At 45.4% G+C, this 18481-nt stretch overlaps 2 long non-coding RNA genes across 3 annotated transcripts in view; one reads left to right on the top strand and one right to left on the bottom strand.

The window, feature by feature from the left end:
- The first annotated feature begins 4528 nt into the window (after positions 1–4528).
- LOC109283618 (uncharacterized) overlaps positions 4529–18481 on the top strand; it is a 40949-nt gene continuing 26996 nt past the window's right edge. Inside the window, exon 1 of the long non-coding RNA XR_009461779.1 lies at positions 4529–4693. This is a non-coding gene — a long non-coding RNA (uncharacterized LOC109283618). The remainder of the gene's footprint in view (positions 4694–18481) is intronic.
- Positions 13438–18481, bottom strand: part of LOC109283620 (uncharacterized) — a 40401-nt gene continuing 35357 nt past the window's right edge. For both annotated transcript variants that reach the window (XR_009461780.1, XR_009461781.1), the window contains one exon: positions 13438–13758. This is a non-coding gene — a long non-coding RNA (uncharacterized LOC109283620). The remainder of the gene's footprint in view (positions 13759–18481) is intronic.

Consider the following 18481-nt stretch of genomic DNA (forward strand, 5'->3'; position numbering starts at 1 on the left):
CTGCCTTAAGCAAAGATGCACTAGATAAGTGGTTCTCAACCTTCTTTGCACCATGACCCATTTTTAAACATGAATGGCCAGTCCTGACACAGTAGATAGTTTATGTAGAAAACTGCTTCCTGGCTCTACCCAGCACTCCAGACTCCCAACCTGCTGCCCCCTGGCCCCAGCTTCTAAGTGTGTAGGACAGGGGTTGGGCATGTGAGGCATGGGGGCCTGCAAGGGAAAACCCATGTTTTTCTCTTTTAAAGGAGAATTCATTTTTAAAGTTTGTTTGCAACTCTGTCTTATATTCTTGCGACCCACATTTGGGTTGTGACCCACAGGTTGAGAAACACTGCATTAGACTATAGGCCTGAAAGTCACATTAGTAAAATGCTTATCATAAGCAAAGCTATTTTGTGTATTCAGTGCCATTCTCTGAAAGTGAAACAAGAGCAAACCAAATGCATGTCGCAACTTAAGACAGACCTAAGCAGCAAGAAAAACAGGATGTGGGTATCCAAAATGAAATAAAGAAGAAAACCCAGAAAAGCAGTTAAACTGTACAGATAGTTATACCAGATAATATCTGTAACTGGACAGTATTATAGCAATACCAAATATGAAATGAAGCTAAAGTCAGATAGCAGAGAACAATAGGCATTAAAAAGGAACAACAATTAATAGCACCCTAATACTGTGACAGTGCCTAGCCAGCAGAGTCATCATGTATTGTTGGGAAGGACTACTTAAGAATACTGATTTGGGCACTGTATTGTAGAAGTAGTTTTGCTTATGTGTTCAATAAATTAGGATTTGAGATAGGAATAGTCACAAATCCTTTCATACGCTCACTTTATTTAAATTAGTGCAATAAGACAACTTCCTTATGTTGGGGAAAATCTTACTCCCCGGGTTCACTGGGCGGAGGCTCAGACGAACGACAACATAAGTTTAAAGACTTGATTTATTAAAGAATGCATTCTGAACAGACAACTGCCCCGAGAGGAAACTGTCTGTTGTTCTACTTTGCTCGCGACTCGATTAAATAGGAAGCATGACATCATAGCCACATTCTTTCTACACTAAGTTTCTGCTTTTACTGAACTACGACAGGATTGTTCCAGTTTGCGCTAGCCTAGCGGTTTCGGGTCATGTCCTTTGACTTCCTCATAGCTTAAGCTGGGTACGAGATCTGTTCACTTACACATAATGGCGATTAGACTCCGTTCTGTTCCCCTTCATTCCCCTCTTTGATCCTTCAAAAGAAGGATCATTCTATTTCTATCTGGCACACGTCTGTCCATAGTTTCTCCTGTTCTATCTCATTTTTCTTAAATTCTACCATCATTTGTTTTACTGTTTCCTTTGATATTGTTGAGATAGTTTGTTCAGCCTTCTTTACACACAATTTTACACAACATAAAATTAGTTGTGCTATTACATATAAACTTAAGCCTAAAATTAGAATCATACATAATGCAGACATTATTTTCCCGAGCAGACCTTAGAATAATTCACTAGGGTCTAACCAGGCAAACCAATCTGCTGAAGAGTCTTTGGGAACAAAAGCAGCTTCAGCTGCCTTGGCAGCGTGAACTAAAGCATCGTTAACTTGCTCTTCTAACAACTTGAAAGTACTATTTACAGAGGTACAACATTCTTGCCCTATTACTGCACAGGCACCCCCTTTGAATGCTAAAACATAGTCAAGAGCTGATCGCTTTTGCATAACTATTTGTCGTAAATTATCCTGGTTTTGGGCTATGGTTTTTATAGCATTTCCCAGACTGGTTATGGCAGTTTCAGTTTCTACGGCCAATATTTTAACTACCGCTTGTAGTCTCAGGGTATATCTTCCCAAACAGGAGATAGCTGGGCCAGTAACTAGTGGAATTATTCCTGCTGCAGAACACCCTATTAATTTTTCCCACGGTTAAAGGATTTTTATAAGTTTCAAGGGTAGCTACCACATTTTGTTCTCGGTCTGCTAGATCGGGGCTTTCTTTTTTATTTTGGTGACACCCTTGAGGCAAGGTCTTTGTTATCCTGACGGTAGGGGTTAGCCAGGCCAGATAACAGGATCCAAACCAATTTTTGGGTAGCCAATGATATGCTGTTGCACCACATACTCAATAGGTGCCTTTTAGGGCAATCCAGCAGGCATTATTTTTGGTGGTGTTCTGTCCATCATTCCAAAGCACAAACTGTGCTTGACTTCTCCAACCTGCAACAGGCTCGAATTGCCTTAGGGTGGAGGAGGATGAGTTTGCTCGGGATCCATTTAGGTAACAAGCTCCTCCATGTCCTACACAGTTCCATACTGTAACATTAAGACTGACCTGTGGGGTGCAGTTATATGAGCCGTCTCGGGAAGTTTGTTTTTTTAGGGAGTACCAGGTCCTAAAGTCCTGACACCATGTTCTCTCTTTGGATTGATTGTTCATCCATACCCCAGTTCCTACAGCGTAACGATTACAGCTACTATTTCCCACAGAGTGATTTTGGTGATGGGAGTAATTGCGCACCCAACACATCTCACCCTGCTGAAGTATCACTTTTAGATATTCAACAGTTTTCCAAGTTGAATTACCTAGGTCTGCCCACCTGGCCGTCATATTTTCTAAGCTTAAAGGGTGGGGTATCATGAGGAATCCTTCACTATAAGTTCTTGGACTAAGGCCACATACCCAGCAATCTGAGGCATTTAAAGCTATTGATTTGCAGCAGACATAGGTATACGTTTGGGGCACCTAATACGGCTAAATTAAGTAATACTGTAGCTACAATAAATTTAGGAGTCACGTTGGCAGGTATTGTTTGGCTTGCCTCTGTAGGCAACTCTTCCGGATTATGTTGTCACTTGCTTCACTGTACGGAAGATTTCTTTTCCTGAAACGGTTGTAGGTGGTTTATTTTCTTGGATGCAGGTTGTAGGTATGAAGGGGCTCAAGCCGGTGAGCTGCTTCAGCGCTTACTTTGGGGAGACCTTCTTCCTCATCAAATCCAGTTCCCATAGGAATGGGATTTAAGTCCAGCTGGGTTGGTTCCGGGTCAATTTGTTCTTCTTCTTTTGGTGCTAAGGTTCTTCTGCAATGAGATGCATGAATCCAGGCAGACTTTCCATCAACCTTTACAGCCGTATTGGTGGTTAGTAAGACTTGATAAGGTCCATTCCATCTAGGTTGCAGACAGTTTTTCCGGTGAAATTCTTTTACAAGGATCCAGTCTCCAGGACTTAGAGAATGGCAAGGAACATCAGTAGGCGCAGGTAAAGCTGCACTGACCTGTGGGAACAAAGCTTTAGCAGTTTTCATGAGTCCTTTGCAATAATTTAAAACATTTTCGTGGCCTTCTAATAGGCTTACTGCTTTCTTTTCATTAATAGGGTGTAGGCCTACATTCATCGGTCTGCCAAACAAAATTTAATATGGCGTCAGCCATATGTTTTCTATTTGGCATGTTTCTGTGGTGCATTAATACAATTGGGAGAATGTAAGGCCAAGAAAGTCCAGTTTGCTTACAAAGTTTCAGTAATTTAGATTTAATATCTCGGTTAAGACGTTCAACCTTTCCTGAGCTTGCTGGGTGATAAAGTGCATGGAGTTTCCATGTAAGCCCCAATGCTTTACTTAATACTTTCTGAATCTGCGAGATAAAATGTAGCCCTTGATCTGAGTCTACCGTGAGGGGTATGACGAATCTTGGAATTAATTGAGTCATAAATTTCTTTGCTACAGAGACTGCGTCTGCCCTTCTGGTAGGGTAGGCTTCTATCCATCCACTGAAATGGCATACTACAACCAGAACATGCTTAAACCCTTTGCTAGGTGGAAGGTCAATGAAGTCTATCTGCAAGTTCTGAAATGGTCCATAGGACCATGGAGTAGCACTGGCCTGGACATGTGTTGGTTTACTAATTCCATGTTGCAGGCATATAGCACAGGTTTCTGATACCTTTTTCGCTTCCGCATGAATGGTGGGTGCATACCAGTATCTCAAAATGTTCTCAACTACCCCCCTTTCATGGGATGTGCGGGCAAGCTGAGGGACAAGGGTTTTTGGGGCAATAATGCGCCCATCTGGAGACTTCCATAGGGTATCAGAATGTAAAGTACAGCCTGCTGCAAGCCACGCACGCTTTTTGGATTCTGGAGCTGCATCTTGGAGGAGAGAGATATTAGATAGTGAAAGATTAAGAGTTGCACATAAGGAGATAACAAGTGGGGTGCCTTCGAGGGTGGCATGCTGCGCGTGCAGATCCACACAAGCATTTCCTTGGCTTATCGGATCAGAGCCTCCTGTATGAGCTTTGCAGTGTATAACAGAAATCTGTTTAGGGAGTAAAATAGCATCCAGTAAGGCGTTAATTAAAGGAGCCTGAGAGATAGGGGACCTGGAAGAGGTAAGGAATCCACGAAGCTTCCAAATCTGACCTGTGGAATGGCACACTTCAAAGGCATAATGGGAATCAGTATAATTATTAACAGACTGGTTTGCTGCTAAGGTACAAGCACAAGTTAAGGCTATTAGTTCAGCAGGTTGTGCGCTCCGGATACCAGGGAGACTGTGAGCTTCAATGACTGCATGTGGTGAACATACAGCGAATCCCGCACCAAGTTGCCCAGTCGCGTCTCTTTTGCATGAGCCGTCTATGAAAAAAATATAATCAGGGTTATGAAGAGGGTTGTCAGTAAGGTCTGGGCGTGGGGTAAGTACCTTATCTGTCTGCACAACACAGTCGTGGTCTAGCAAGTGTGTCTCTCCATCGTGTGGTAAAGGTAAAAGAGAAGCAGGGTTTAAAGCATTACAACGAACGACAGTAACATTATCAGCAGCCAGAATAGTGCGCTCATAAGAAGATAACCTTTGCGAGGACAAGTGTTGAGTTTTTCCACAGTTTAACAAGGCAGATACAGCATGGGGAACAGCAAGGGTAAGGAGAGATCCTAACACTATAGCTGCTGACTTGTCCAAAAGCAATGCAGCGGCAGCTACAGCACGCAGGCAGGGTGGAAATCCTTGTACAAGAGGATTAAGCAAGTAAGAAAAATAAGCAATTGGTTGGGGAAAAGAAACAAAGGGTTGAGTCAGGACTCCAGAAGCAACACCTTCTCTTTCATGACAGTACAAAGTAAAGGGTTTATCGTAGTCGGGGCGTCCCAATGCTTGTGCAGAGGCTAGGGCTGCCTTTAAATCAACAAACACCTGTTCGTGGTGCTCGGTCCACGGGAGAGAGTTATCAGTGGAATCATCTCTAGTAAGCTCATTTAAGGGTTTTGCCAGAATGGAAAAGTTGGGTATCCATTGTCGACAATATGAAGCAGAGCCTAGAAAGTCTCTGAGTTGTTTCTTGGTAGTGGGTCATGGGAGAGAAAGAACGGCAGAAATGCGATCTGTAGTTAAATGTCTATGGAGATTTCGTGCCCCAAATATATAACTTTTGGCTGGCAAAACTGCAACTTAGCTTCGGAAGCTTTATGACCTTGTTGGGCTAAACATTTTAGAAGGTGAATTGTATCTGTTACGCAGGCAATTTCAGTTTCTGAAGCAATCATAAGATCATCAATATATTGAATGAGTACTGAGTTACAAGACAAAGTGATAGTATCTAAATCCTTCTTTAACGCTTGAGAAAATATGGAAGGGCTTTCAGTAAACCCTTGAGGCAATCGTGTCCATGTATATTGCCTTCCTTTGTAAGTAAATGCAAAAAAAAAATTGGGAGTTAGGGTGTACTGGGATAGAGAAGAAAGCAGAACATATATCAACAACAGAAAAGAAAGCAGCAGAGGCAGGAATCATGCTGAGGATAGTAGAAGGGTTTGGCACAACAGGATGAGAAGGAATAACAAATTGATTAATTTTTCTTAAATCTTGTACAAAGCGATACACAGGTTTTCCGTGCTTGTCTATTTTCCCGGGTTTCTTTACAGGCAGGATAGTAGTGTTACAGGAAGAGCGAATTGGAATTAAAACACCCTGTTGCAACAGTGCATCTATGACTGGGGCAATACCTTCCTCGGCTTCTTGGGAAAAGGAATACTGATCTACAGCAGGAAAAGGTTTGCGTGTATTATAAGTCAATTGGACTGGCTCAATGTTAAAGAGCTTCCCCATTTCATTCAGGTGGAAAGCCCACAAGGACTCTGGAACATCCAAAAGAGATGGAGAGTTGAAAGAGTCACCATCTGTTTGGTTATTCTCAGGGTCTGTAGAGAACAAGAGCATTAAATTTTGGGTCCGATCAGAGGGCAGTCTAAATACACAACCTCAGGGGAACAGTGGATTGTGGCGCCCAATTTACACAACAAATCTCTTCCTAATAGATTTACTGGAGCAGTAGGACTTAACAAGAAAGCATGTTCAGCAGACAATGGCCCAATTTTGACTGTAGCTGGACTAGCATATCTATGCGGAATGACTTGACCCCTTACTCCAATTGTATTGACTGTTTCATTGGCGGGTATTAATCTTTCGGGTATTAATCCTTTTTCATATTTTATAGTAGACATAGAGGCCCCTGTATCTACGAGGAAACTATGAGATTTGTTATTAACAGTCACACTTACGCTGGCATCTCTAGAGGTTTTGATGAGAGAATGTAGCACAGCACATTCCGGAGACACAGAGACCGTGCGGAACCATCATTGGGTAGGACTTGAGGGGCAGGAAACAGGTGGGCCACTGCGCTGGGGCCGGTTTGGGCAGTTAGTTTTCCAGTGTCCCTTTTGTTTACAGTAATTACAAACATCGTCAGGGCATGGTCCACGTTGGAAACGCGGCTGAAAAGGAGGTACATTTGGTCTTGAGTTAACTTGTGAATGAAGGTTTTGATCAGACGCTAGGGCCCCAAGATAAAAGTCTTTATGAGTTTGGATGCATGGGCGAGGACCAGTACTCCGTTTTTGTTCTAAGTCTTGGATTTCAAAGCCATAAGGCTAGTTTTAAGTTCTTTTCTTTTTTCATTTTCCGCCTGCTGTTGTTTCCATAAATCAATACAAGCCTGAACAATCTCGGCCATGGGTTTACCCTTCCAACCCAGGACTAATTGCTGTAGTTTATCTTGCAGCTTCGGCTGTAAATTCTTTACATAAGTGTTAACTATTAACCCTCGCATATTGTCTGCAGCAGGATCAATGCCAGTATGTCTTTGAATTGCGGCACAAAGTCGATTTTGAAAATCGGCTGGATGCTCGTCAGGATTTTGTTTGCAATTTTCTACCTTTGTCCAATCTACACAAGTTTGAGCCACTCTATTAATAGCGTCCAATAGAGTAACTTGGCATTTTGCAGATTTTGTAGTCCCTGATTATCTTCATAGTTATAGTCGTTTTGTGGCCAAGGGGTGCTGTTTTGAATATTACGGGTTTCTTCAAACAAAAGCCGCCTTTGTTCTGGGTTTAAGAGACTGTTCAGAAGCCAGTTGACATCTGACACAGTAGGATTATAGATATTGAAAACCTGTTGCAGCTCATCTCTGAAATCAGAAGGACTTTCCCTTAATTTCAAAAAAGTATTGCAAAAGGTGGTAATGTCACTAGCAGTCCAAGGGACATGAACACCATTCCTTTAGCCGCCTTGTATTTGAGGCGGATATTGTCACAATGGGCAGAGAACGGTTGACTTAAAATACTGAGGGTCTCCGAAGGTGGTTACAATCAATCTTCCTCCCTCTTGGGCATATGGGGTTATTACAGTCTGCCCATTTGAACCCCTTTTGATAGTTTTAACGTCATATAATGGTCTTAATTCAGACTTTAAATTTTTCTTAACATCACGGACAGTGGGCAGGTTATCATCATCAGAACTTGAATCAATAGAAGGTGGGGTAGAGATTAGAGTTGTTGGTGGTTTAGCAGGAGTTTGTCTGGCACTGCTTCCAGAGGTAACGGACCCCCCCTGCAGGAAATGGAGGCGGAGGTGGAGGACCTTGACTGGGTACCCAGGACTCTAACAAATCTGTGTCTTCCGGAGTGGTGGTATTGCTGGGCACCGGAATACTGGGGTAGAATTTTTTATAGGTAGGAGGATCAGGTGGGGGAGCGCTAGGGCTGGATTTTGCCTCTTTTAAAGTAGCCAATTGTTTTTTCAATTTTTTGTTTGAATCTCTGAGACTAGCCTCAATTGATTTTTGTTTTCTTTTAGAAGCTTCATTATCCCATAGGTACCAATATTCCATCTGCTTTGGCTTGGGTATCTCTAATAATCCCCTCAGGTAATTTAATTTGTCAGGATCAAAGGTTCCTTCATCAGGGAACTGTAACTCGGGGTTTTCATAGGTATACCCATTCCAAGCATGTGCCAATTCAACTAAGTGCTTTTGCTTCCTTGGACCCAATTGAGTTCCATTGGTTTTACACATATACCCTAAAGGGGTTTTTAGAACCGGACAGGAAGTTCCTTGACCCATTTCCAGAACAAAACAGTTCAGTCAGGAGAGATTTATCAGAGACACAAGAGGAAAGGGGAGACGAGTTCATCAGAGCGATGCCCGATGCCAGAGACACAAAGTGAATTCACAACTGGAACACGAGCCCTTGCATTCAACATTGGCTCGCAAGCGGCCAACTTGGGGCGGCTGCCCATGAACCAGACACAAGGGAAAAGACACAAGACAATCTCTCAAATATAAATCAGAGTCATCAGGACAGGGACTGTTAGAGGCCAGTAGGCAAAGCGATAGAGAAGAGTCTAGGCGTCCCCAGACGAAATCAGAACAGTCTACCTGTCAGGGATCCCATATATCTAGTTTCAGATAAAGAATTCTGTTATAAATTTCAGTCAGTCAGATAAACCAAGTCTTAGCCTCTTTCAAATAACGTAGGGAGCGCTTACCGCCGAGAAGACGTAACTCGTCCAGGCTAGGGAGCACTGAGACCCGTTAAGTGAGATTTTTTTAATTAGGATCTCTTACCTCTGGGTTTTGGCACCACGGGTGTTAGCTGTGTCCCCAGACTGTTCAAGCTGTCAGCTCGGTGTTCTGCCACAATCCCACTTGTAACACCAGAAAACTGTTGGGGAAAATCTTAGTCCCCGGTTTCATTGGGCGGAGGCTCAGACGAATGACAACATAAGTTTAAAGACTTGATTTATTAAAGAATGCATTCTGAACAGACAACTGCCCCGAGAGGAAACTGTCTGTTGTTCTACTTTGCTCGTGACTCAATTAAATAGGACAACTGCCCCGAGAGGAAACTGTCTGTTGTTCTACTTTGCTCGTGACTCAATTAAATAGGAATCATGACATCATAGCCACATTCTTTCTACACTAAGTTTCTGCTTTTACTGGACTAGGACAGGATTGTTCCAGTTTGCGCTAGCCTAGCGGTTTCAGGTCATGTCCTTTGACTTCCTCATAGGTTGAGCTGGGTACGTGATCTGCTCGCTTACACATAATGGCGATTCGACTCCGTTCTGTTCCCCTTCACTTAGGTCCTTTGTATGCTAATATTTTTGTGATATTATAGATATATAGACTCTCCTTATATATGTAGTAGCATATAAATAACAGGAAATGGCGTGTTGTAAGCAGTGGATGTTAGCAAATGTTATAGTTAACTTTTGTCAGTTAAAGTGTTACTTAGGCCCCTACTACACGTTACATATATTACACAATTAACTAGTGAATCATGCAATAAATTTAGACTGGCCACATGTGCAAAGTAATTATCACACAATTCACTGGTTCATTGCACAATAAAATTAGATGAAACACATATGCAAAGTAATTATTATATGATAAAAATGACCATTAACTATAAAAAGACCCAACCAACTATAAAATTAGTGCTTGAAAATGTGTAACAACTCTATAGCTAGTCTCTATCCAGCTTTAATTTGTATGTATGACAGGGTCCTTACCAGGTACTTAGCCCTCCTCGTAGGTACCCCTCCCAGCACCACCACCCACCTGCAGAGATATGGCATGGTGCTTCTGGCCCGGCCAGGCCCTCTGCATCTATGTGGTGGCACGGGACTCAGCTGGGCAGCATCTCCCTGCAGGTAAGTGTAATAGTGGATGGGCGGCTCGCAGTGGGTGGGGTAGGGAGGGGTCTGCCTCAGAGTGCTCAAGAGGGGGTAAGGGGGGAGGTCCAGTGACAGGAAATATGTGTGTGTGGGGGGCGGGTCTGGGTGTGCGTGTCTCTGTCCCTCTCTGTGTAAGTTTCTGTCTGTCTCTGTGTGTGTGTGTGTGTGTGTGTGTGTGTGTGTGTGTATGTGTGAGAGAGTGTGTGTGCGCATGCGTCTGTCCATGCATGTGCATCTCTGTATGTACATGTGCCTCTGTGTGTGTGTGCGCCTCTGTGTGCATGTTTGTGTTTGAGCATTTGTGCACATCTGTGTGTGCATCTCTACATGTCTATGTGCGTGTGCACGTCTGTGTGCATATCTGTGTGTACACACCTCTGTGTGTGTGCATGTATGCATCTCTGTGTACGTGTCTGTGCACATGCATGTGTACACGTGCGTCTGTGTATGTGCGTGTCTGAGTAAGCACGACTGTGTATCTGTGTGTGTGCATGCATCTGTCTGTGTGTGTGTGTGTCTGTCTGTGTTCATGGCAAGGAGAGTGTGTTTGTGTCTGTGTATCCATGTGCAGAGAGTGAGTGAGAATGGAGTGAGCACCTGTGTAGCGTGCATGCCTGTGAGTGTGTGCATGTGTGTGTGTGTACATTCTGTCATGGCAGGGGAGGGGGGTCAGGGAGCAGGGAGAAAAGGCAAGCATGTGTCCCCCTTACTCCCAGCCCAGCCTCCACTGCCAGCAACAGGATGGAAGGGGCCCGTCCCTGCTGCTGCAGCCCAGCTGCGAGGAGCGAGCCTCCAATTTTGTGTTTGCCCAAGGCCTCAATACACCTTAATCCACCTCCGACTATAGGCTGCACATGTGCTGTGCATGCAGTAACTGAAACACAGCAGGTGGCAGACCTAACATAAGCCTGGATTGTGACACATGCATGTCCTCCAGGAGATTCCTGTGTGTAGAAACAGAGGCAATGCATTAAACAAACTGCCAAATGGTAGAATACATTTAAGTTTGTCCACACAACACATATATGTGGGGTTAGGTAGAAGGAGAAGCAAGAAAACAAGAAAACCACAATAGCAGACAAACGTAAATGTTCAACATGTGATCAATAAGCATTAGTCAAACAGCAGTGAATATACAATCAAATAAAATTAAGTAACTGAAGGTGGTACAGCACACTTTGGAAGCTTGCAGGAATTAGAAAATGTAATTTAATGGACATAATAGGCAATGGGATATTTTATCAGGTAGAAGCACAGTGTGGCAGAGCACCTTCAGTGCCTGCTACTTTAAGGCTTAGATCAGGGAGCAGAGCAGCTGGAAGGTGCAGGACAGACTGATGAGGCAGTCACATGACTGGAGGAGGGCTTTATGATGGGAGGAGGTGGCGGAGCTGTCTCCATTTTAACCCAGGCCCTCAGAGTTGAGCTTGCAGTCTGCTGCTGACAGCTAGAAGAACACCACCTGGCTAAGCTGCTCTTCAGAACATCCTTGGAGGTAAGGGCAGGAGTTATGAGGATGGCAGGAGGCCCCTGGTCCTGGGGAATGACGTAAAACTACACCCTGTTCGGGTAGGGTGGTATGATGGTTCCACCTGTGGTGGGGTGGTCCCCAGGAAATGCCATGCCAGTTGCCTTCCCAGTGAAAGGCAAGTAAGGGGTACCTTATAGCCACAGCCCCCACATCCTGCTGGGTTACCCAGTTATAGGGACAGGCATGGGGGCCAGGCACGCCTAGGGAGAGGTGCCTGAGCCCCACAGGTGTAAGACCCTCGTGGCCCCAGAAAGAAGGAGCAGAGAGAGTGGCCCCAGTGCTGGGGCAGAAGTATGTGTTGAGGTCTGCACAGAGTAGGGTGCATGGTGTCGACCTGAAGTGCTGTGCATGAGGGGTGTAGAGTAGGGTCTGCTCAGGAGGACCTGAAGGGCTGCACTGGGGGTGTTCTGAGTAGGGCTTCAGGGACAGCCTGAAGGGAAGCACACAGGACAACCCCCAAAAGAGTGTTTATCTAAGAGTGTTTATCCAAGGAGGTGATACTTCGCCTCTATCGGGTGCTGGTCAGACCGCAGTTGGAGTACTGCGTGCAATTCTGGGCGCCGCAATTCAAGAGGGATGCGGATAACCTGGAGAGAGTCCAGAGAAGGGCCACTCGTATGGTTAAGGGCCTGCAGACCAAGCCCTACGAGGAGAGACTAGAGAAACTGGATCTTTTCAGCCTCCGCAAGAGAAGGTTGAGAGGCGACCTTGTGGCTGGCTTTAAGTTCATCACAGGGGCACAGAAGGGAATTGGTGAGTATTTATTCACCAAGGCGCCCCCGGGGGTTACAAGAAATAACGGCCACAAGCTAGCAGAGAGCAGATTTAGATTGGACATTAGGAAGAACTTCTTCACAGTTAGAGTGGCCAGGATTTGGAACAGGCTCCCAAGGGAGGTGGTGCTCTCCCCTACCCTGGGGGTCTTCAAGAGGAGGTTAGATGAGCATCTAGCTGGGGTCATCTAGACCCAGCACTCTTTCCTGCTTATGCAGGGGGTCGGACTCAATGATCTATTGAGGTCCCTTCCAACCCTAACATCTATGAATCTATAAGGAGGCCCTAGTGAGAGGGCATGAGTGAAAGCCCTATCGGAGCATAAGTTGAAGCCCCAGGGAGTGGGCAGAAAGGCCAAGGTAAGTCCACAGATACCTGAGGCTGCATTTGGGCCAGAGGCCGAGACCCCAGTAAGTCCTCAAGCATGGTGAGGCTGAGTTTGGGTCAGAGGGAGACCCTAGTAAGCCCTCAGATGTTGTGAGGCCAAGTTTGGGTCATAAGGTTAAGAACTGTCCAGTGTGAGGGCACAATGACTGTGAGCTCTAGTGGGGAGTGAGAGTCCCACGTGAGACTCTGGAGCAAGGGTCACAGTGTGAGGCACTGTAGCAATATGGATGCTATCTGCAGTGTATAGGACATGTTATAGGGAAGGTTGGAGCTGTGTATATTGCCTTAGGCATCAGGGAATTAAGATGGGCAGCCTCCCACTTATTACATACAGTTTATTAAACAGCAAGTTGTGGCAGACAAGACTGGGCGGACAGGTGGGCAGGTCAACATTGAGTTCTGGCCCTGGGCAGGCCCCCTGTCACACATAGCAAGTCCAGAATTCATGATTTAAGAAGAGAGAAAGAGATGATCAGACAGGTGATTACCTGGAACTGTGAAAAGGCTACTGTTCTTAGGAAAGAATTTGAAGAGCCATAGATGTGCTAATCTAGGAGGAAGAACGGATGAGATAATGTCAGACTGACACATCAGACATTATCCTGAGGTTCAAAGCAAATCTCATCAAGAAGGGGCAAAAGAAGTTTCATTGTTTTGTAGGAAGAACAAGGTAGGTGTTGCACTTAAAAATGGGCTTTTAAACCTAGTGCTCTAAGAACTGACACAACACTCAGTTGATAAATGACAGAAAGGCTGGCTTTAATAATTACCAACAAGCTACAAAATTAAATGACAGAAAAAGAGTCTTTCCCAATATAAAATGAGCTATTAGTCCTTGTATTATCTGAGTTGCAAAAAGATCTTTACCCAATGCAGGCAGGAAGCAGTTCTTGTACAGCCTCACAGCATGGATCTTTCACTTATTGGCTGGGTGGTAGAATGGCGGCTTGGTCTTCCCTGGACTGCACACATCTTGCTGGCAGTTCTGTCTTGCTTTATATTGTTTAATTGTATAGCTTCAAAGCATTTTTCCTTGATAGTTGGCCAATCAAAGTCTGAACAAAACGGAAGAAAGGGTCATCATATTACATATTATATATACATACATATTATCTATACATACATATTACATATTATATATCATATTACAATTGTTAAATTGCTTGGCTCCTGTTTTTGGATTTATTTAGGGGTGATGACTTATGTTTCTTGCAGCCATTGCAATTATAGGTCAATTACATGTGGTGATGCTTTGTGTGGTTAAACAGGATGCTTAAAGGCATTGCTTACGGGGCCTGTCTTTGGGTATTTGTTTATTAATGGGGCAAATTTGCCATAGCTTGTACTGGTGATGGTCTATTTACAAAACTCCAGACATATACTGAATGATTGAGACATATCTAACACCTTAGACATTGGATGCCTGTTTTGAGAAATGTAAGGATGTCACATACAAGACATTTTTCCTGTACTCAATGCACCTTTTACAGGTTTTGCTTGAAATATATATTTGGTCTTTTGTTTTCTTTAGTTGCTGGTTCATTTGAAATGTGTATGTGGTTTCCCTGTGTTCTCTAGTTACACTGACTCATCCTCTTCCTCTGGCTTTTTTAGCTTGGAAATTCGTGTGTCAAGTCTCCTCCAACAATTTTGGCAATCACTTTTATTATTTTATGGCATGGGCCTGGTATTGTGTATCTTAAGCTCCACTTTCTCGATGCCTAGTGGGTTGCAAGCCATTAACATAGTTTGATTTTCTTGTGGCAGTCTTGTTACCACAACCCAGTCTTGCCCCAGCCGCTGTCTTGCATTTTTGTGCAAGAGGCATTGTTTCAAGGTTTCACAGTTTTCATATACAGAAGTAGCAATGTGTAAAATTTCCAGCTAGGTAGGAAGAATATAATATAATGAGAAATCCATGGCCATAAAATGAGGTGAAGGAGAGAGATGTGGCATTAGCATAGCTAGCCAGCCACCATGAGCCTTTAACAATCCCTGGGTTTACCTTTATTGTAAGTATCTGACCAATGCATATAATAATCTTACTTAGTAAAGACTGCATAGACACAGTATTGTAACACTGCTATCTAATAGATGGGTAGTATTTTGTTATAGTATTTGAGAGTGTCCATTTAAAGTAACTGTACAACACTATTGGCCTTTGGATTTAATAAAGGCATTTTAGCTAAATTTCTGACATGGTCTATCATAATTCCAAAACTGCTATAGCTAAAGTTTTAACCATATATAGTAAAATTATAAAATAATGCAAAAGGCAGGGCAGAGTGGCACCACAGAAACTAACTACTTATAAGAGGCACAGATTTTCCTAGCTGACCACCTACCTTGTTAGATATTATAAACGGACTTGCGAAAAACAGGGGTTCTAAATAGAAGGAAATTTAAATACAAAGGATGGGGGAGGTGAAGGTAGGTTGAATTGGTCAAGAGGGAAAAATATACTGGCCTACAAGGGGCCAGAAACTCCCACCACAAAGGTGCCAATGCCAGAAATAAAGGGGCATCCTGGATGGCCGTACTTCTGGATCTTTAGTAATAAATAAAAGGCAAATGGCCTGAGTTTCCAGGGGCTGGAAACATAAATCTTCTCCTGTGTTTCCAGAAGTACAGTCTCTAACTGTCGTGTAATTCCCTCTGGTATTGTTCCATGGGGGTCTTTTGGTCAGGAGTTTGCAAATCTCATTTGGAAAGCTGTCAGTTGACTTCCTGTACATAGGCTGTTTTTTTCATGACAACAGTGGCACACCTGTTATTGGTCTGTTCTATGATAACACCAAGATTGTTTTTAAAACTGAGTATGGCTCTCTGTTCCATAGGTCTGAGGTTTCAGTGTAAGCATTGTTGATTTTGGCAAGCCCAGAGTGAGTATGGAGTGGAAACACTTTATGTACAGGTCCAAAGTGGGGCTGTAGCTCTCAAGTGAAGCCCACCCTGCAAATACTCCACCCAGCAAATTCATTTCTTGAACACTACTGTGAAACTTTGCTATGATTGTGTCACATCTGCATTTTGCTGCCAGCCTTGGCCATTTTCAAGGGACCTAAGTCAATCTGCAGAAGTGTGGCTAAACATAAGGTTGCAAAGCTTGTTTCTGAGGGACTGCAGCATGAACCTTTGCAGGTGTGACAACCAACTTGGTCAGAAAAGTAATGGAAGCCATCGACATGTCTAGCTAATCTAGTAATGAGATGCAAGTAAATAGAGCACAAAGCCTGAAAGAGACATTATAAGGTAAGACAATACAATAAATAATCCAAATATACTCTATCATAGCTTCAGCTTGTAGTACTTGATGGGCATGTCTGTACAAGATGCTTAATGGCGCAGTAGCATAGTTTACTGCACGGTAAGCATGTGCTTCTACATGTGCACATCCTTACTACACAATAAATCTTGCTAATCACAAGTAGATTTGCTACTGTTAGGGTAGTGGAATGTAAGATAAGATAAGATGCTGAAGGCTGCAGATGTGCAGGAAAGGGGAACAAGAAGCAACAAGAATGTGCTGTAGATAGCATCCCTAGCAATGCTTAGCAATGACAAAGGGCACCAATAGTCGTTTGGGGGGGAGGGCGGGAATAAAGTGCCATATAGGGGATATCATAATATGCAAAGCAGGTAAACAGTAAACAGGGGCGGGATTGTAAGATGGGAGGAAAGAAGGCGGGAAAAGGGAGGGAACAAGGTGGGGTCTATGTAAATCAAGCATAATAAAAGACTGTTAGAAAAGATACTCTAGGTCACTCCAGTTACAGGTGTCCCCAGTGCTGTCTTGCAATAAAGTTGCTTTGTGAAGCCAGTGTGTGTGCTGGCCTATTGCTATCCAGTCGTTAGGAATCTCATGGAGTCAAGGTCTAACAACTACCTCCAAATGCAAATAGCAAATTTACTTTTGATTAGTAACACTGCAGTAGGACTTGTGTAGACACCTGACCAGAAACAAATCTGCTCCCAGTCAGCCATCCACCAGGGGGCAAGAGATTTCTCCCTACCCCTGGAGCTGCCTGCCACCAGCAGCGGGGAGCTCCAAACCCCTCACTCCAAGATCGCAATTGGGAAGTGGAGGCTGGAAGCTCCTTATCTCCCAGCCTCCGGACTCTGCTTTGCCATCATGATCAGGGAGTGGGGGACTGGGAGACCCTTATCTCCAAGGGCCAGCTCCATGGTTGCGGGGCTGGTGCTAGGAAATCATTATCTCCCAGCATCAGCTCTGCAACTGCAAAGCCAGCGCTAAAAGATGCTTATCTCCCAGCACCAGCCCCGCAACCACGGACCTGGCACTGGGAGATAAAGATCTCTCCATGGTACAGAGATGGCGCTGGGGGCTCCCTGCTGGTGGGGGCTAGGGAGCCTATTCTGCACCCAACTCCATGAGTGGCTGCAGAGCTGAGCAGGGAACAGCTCCCCAGCCTCCACCCCGCAATTGCAAAGCAGGGGCTGGGAAACGTCCTAGTCAGGGGCAAATCCCAGCCCCATGCCCCAATCAAGTGATCAACGCATGGGGCTTAGAAAGAGCTGCCCATGTGGGGCAGGTCCCAGCCCTGCCCCAATCCCCTGGTGGGCCAGCTAGCAACAAGCTAGCTGCCCCACCGGCAGATCAGGGCAGGGGGCTGGGACCTGCCCCTCCCCTGCAATTTTTTCCAAGTCCCCTGCCTCTGAACAGGGAGCCAGGGCCAGGAGCTCCCTGCTGCCAGGGCAGGGGCACAGTGCCACAGCTGTTTATGTCCAGACCTGCAAGAGAAGCAATCAGGTTTGGATGGCTGATAAAGGGTGCTTGAATATTACACAGCTCTGACTGTTCACTAAGTGTTTCATAAACCATTTTAATGCTTCAAATTTCTTGTTGATATGGGTGTATCTATCTATCAGAACTTTTATATGTTGGGACATGGGTCATGCTTCACAGCAAGACCAATGACTTAACCTTTATGCTCATACTAGCAAATTGCCTATCAAAAATGCTGGGGGGCGGGGGGAGGGGCAGGGACAGAGCCCAGCATTTGGCCCTGTGTCCCCTTCCCCCCACCCCGTACTAGTCCGGCTCCACCCCCTTCAAGCCCTACCGTTTCCCCCCCAGCAGTTTGGGGCCAGGGTCAAAGCTGCTCCCCCTCCCCCCCACCATGGGCCCAACCCCATTGCCCCCCCCAACATGGCAGCCCTGCCCCCGCTGCCCCCACCCTCGCCCCTGCTGCTTCGGCCACCCCTTCAGTCTCTTCCCCCATTCCAGGCCTGGGCCCCCATCCACACCCCCTGCCCACTGCTTTGGGCTCAGACCTGTTCCCCCCCCACCCCCGGCAGCTTTGGTTTTGGGCCCGCTCCCCCTCACACCTGTTCCACCACTGCCCCGCACCCAGCCGTGGCCACAGGCCCAACCCCGGCAGCAGTGGCAGGCCCAGAAGCAGTAGCAGGCACAGGCCCAGTGGCAGCGAGCCCAGCCCTGGGCTGGGCAGCAGGTGCGAGCTCAGCGCAGCCATGGGCACAGGCCTGGCAGGATGGCTGTAGGCACGGACATGGTTCAGCGGCTGCAGGCACAGGGTGGCAACCGTGGGGTGATGGCCACAGCTACTAGTAACTGCTCCCTCCCCCCCACCAGCTTTTGTTGGGGGCTGAATGGGGGTGCTCCTGGCACTGCTGGCCTCGCCCCTGGCTCCATCCCCTCTCTTATGGCAGGGCTCTGGTCCCTGCCATGCCCCTGCAGCCCCTCATTTCCCACCATCATGGCAGTGTTCCACTGTCTGTCCTGTCTGTCTAGAGCAC

The sequence above is a fragment of the Alligator mississippiensis genome, chromosome 4 (genome assembly GCF_030867095.1).
Source record: "Alligator mississippiensis isolate rAllMis1 chromosome 4, rAllMis1, whole genome shotgun sequence".
Classification (NCBI taxonomy): Eukaryota; Metazoa; Chordata; order Crocodylia; family Alligatoridae; genus Alligator; species Alligator mississippiensis.